General features: G+C 35.6%; 1 pseudogene; it reads right to left on the minus strand.

Moving 5' to 3' along the window:
• Nucleotides 1–1,258: 1,258 nt before the first annotated feature.
• Nucleotides 1,259–1,834, minus strand: LOC113931173 (annotated as a pseudogene).
• Nucleotides 1,835–3,272: the final 1,438 nt, after the last annotated feature.

The following is a 3,272-nucleotide window of genomic DNA, read 5'->3' on the forward strand; positions in this document are numbered from 1 at the left end:
CTTTAATATTACTGACAATATATGTATATCATAATAAAATATTTTTAAGAACCCATTTAACTTAAAACACTCAGGAAAACCAATTAGGAGCAAAACACCCCAGTGCTTACTAATGTTGGAATTTCTGTATGGTTCTTTTACATATTTATTTCAGATAAAATGATAAAAGAACTTAGGATGTATTTGTGAACATTTTTCTTCTTAATATTGAATTTGAAACTCATGATTTGTATGGTAATATCATCATTGGATCTTGCACCTTAACACACAGTCTATTGCAGGTGTGGACTTTATATAATCATTACTAGAAATTTTATTTCTTTATTTTAAGTGTGCATGTGTCTGTATTGTGTTGAAGATAGTTTAAATTTTATTTTTTTATATTTATTTGACAGAGAAAAATGCTTTTTAATTATGTACTCAGTCCATTTGGTGTATTTCAAAAGGTGCAGTACCTTTTTTCATTTATCAGTGAAAGAAGTTAGAAATTAATTTAAAAAAATCAGCAAATGGCAAACAAATTTCTTTGAAAGTCACAGTCACATATATAGTGGATCATAGAAAAGAGGAGGAGCAAGACAGTTTCTACCCACTCTCATGAGTTTCATCCAATACTGGACCTAATCAAGGGTGGAGAGAAAAGGCAACTTTCAAAAAGGAGTATGTTATTAAATGAGGCATTTACTATACTCCTTCCTAAGAGCACCAGGTGGGGAACAAGTTTTCTAAACTAGATCTAGGAAGTGGAATGTAGAATCAATCTGTCCTCCTCCCCTTAAGGGTTGTCCAACGGTAAATGAATTTTAAAAACATGACTAAATAAAAACAAACCCCCCACACACTCCTGCACCCTGCCCCCCAGCAAAAAAAGGGGGGGATAAACAAACCTAATGTCCCAGATCATTTTCTAGAGTGGATGGAGCCCAGGAGCAGCTTCAACAACCCAAATTAGTCTGTTACAGAGTCATCACAAGCAAGCCTTGCTTTTAAACAAAAAAATAATAATTTTTTTTGAAATGACAAAACAGAAATGTACTAATCACTTTTCTGACAATACACAATTACTCAAATTAACTAGTACTGAGAGGGGGAAGGGGACCATACCTATGGGCCTTCTCACACGAGTGCATGTGGGTAGGTGCAGGGCATTTGTCATTTTTGCAAAAATGAATTTTAATCTTTAATCTTTAGTTTGATTTAACATTGTTTTTAGTACAATGCTGATACTAGCTGTGCGGAAAGGGCTCTGGAGAGATGTTCACAGCAGCACACACCTGCGGCTCTTCTTCGGTTCGGGAGGCTCCAGGGCAGCCAGTATTGCTTCATCAAATACATTCTTTAGGCTTTTCCATGTGAGTGCAGAACATTCCACATACTCGACTGCCTCAGGTCATGGGCCAGCTTTTCAGCAGTCTCTGGAGTGATAGGCTTCTGTTTGTTCTTGGCAAGTTTCTCATTCATACAGAGATCATCTCAGAGATCAATTTGGGTCCCAACAAGCAAGAAAGGAGTCTTTGGACAGTGGTGAGTTATCTCAGGCACCCATCTTTCCTTCACCTTTTCAAATGATTATGGAGAGACCATTGAAAAACAGACCGGAAATACATTTCTTTGTGGATAACTCAGTGGCCGTAGTCTGTCATAATCTTCTTGCCCTGCAGTATCAAAAAGTCCAAGAGTATATGGCTCTCCACCAATCATAACTGTGACTGCATAGTTGTTAAAAACAGTCGGTACATATGTAGATGGAAATTTGTTTGTTGTGTAGGATATCAGGAGACATGTTTTTACCAATGGCACCATCACCCACAACAATGCCCTTAATTGTCTGCATTGCTGAAACAGTTTTGTATCCACTTTAAATATTTCAAATTTGATGATGACCTCAGCTTCTCTGCCGGGGCATTGGCAGCACTGCCGAAGGTAGTTTAAATTTTAAATTTACAATTTGAGTATTTCATAAAACCTTTAGTAAACTAAGTAAAGCTGAAATTTCAGTCCACACATTTGAGGATTTTAATGAAACAAATATTTGTTATTGAATAACAAACTTGTACTTTGATCTATATTTGAATCTGGTCCTGAAGACTACATCTAGATTGCATATTTTTATTTCTATTTTCATATCAGTTGGAATATGATACACAGAAAAATAATATATCAGATTAAAAAGAAACATTCATGTTGCTCAGTATTTATTTCTCCACTCAAGAGCATACTCACTAACATAACATAATAAAATTAAATTAAAAAGCCAAAAAAAAAAGAGCATACTCACAGAGATCTTTTCTAGGGGGAAAATTGAACTGTAGCTTCTATTTCTTTCTATGCTACGCATTCTTCTCTAGGCTGTGTTATGTCAGTTCAGAGATAATGAGGAGCCATAAACAAACAATGATTCTAAGGGATAGAGATCACTGGGGCAGGATTTATATTTGAATAAAGATTGACCAAAAAATGTAGGTAAGACAAAATCTGTTGGAATCATACTTGTCAGAAACTTGATACAGGAAGGGGGTTTTAAGGCTTAAAGAAGCCAAAAATAGAGCTGAAAACTTTACTCTCTCACATTCCTTCAGTCTAGTCAGAGTGGCACAGGGAGTTGAGTATCTTGACCAGACTGTTGATCTGTATCTTTTCCATTGTTACATATGTTGAAATGGTTGTGAATTTAGTGCAATATCACATCATATTTATATATTATGGCTTCTTGTCCTTCATCATATGTTGTATTGGGTGAATGAATGTTGGTGCTGAATGATGAGGTATGGAGGGTTGTTAAATTCTATGGATAGGAATAGTTGGAAGAAATTTTTGAAAACTGTAATGTAGCTGACTACTTTTATAAACTTGAGCAATCTGATAAATTGGTTTCCAGGGTTTGAAAATTTGGATGGTGTAAATATTTTCTGAGTCTGGACTTTCTCCTTGTGACTGGGGTGTATTAGGACAAAGTTTGTGTTGATACTTTGTGTACTAAAATATGTCTTACAGAAATCAGTAGATGTTCTGCAGCTCCTCCAGTTTCTGATTGGTTTGGAGCAATAGTGCAGGTTTTGATGCTGCACAAAATAGTAAGAGTGAAAACCATAAGTCATAGGAAATTGTGGATTTGGGATAGAGACAAGTAGCAATTTTTTATGCATTAATTTCACAGGGATAGTATGATATAGAGTCATACTGTCTTCAACAGTAAGTTTTATGTAGTGTGGTCATTAGTATGACAAAATGCAAGGAGGTACATTGATGGACCTGCATACCATGGGATTGGT

Source organism: Zalophus californianus, chromosome X (assembly GCF_009762305.2).
Source record: "Zalophus californianus isolate mZalCal1 chromosome X, mZalCal1.pri.v2, whole genome shotgun sequence".
In the NCBI taxonomy this organism is placed as follows: domain Eukaryota; kingdom Metazoa; phylum Chordata; class Mammalia; order Carnivora; family Otariidae; genus Zalophus; species Zalophus californianus.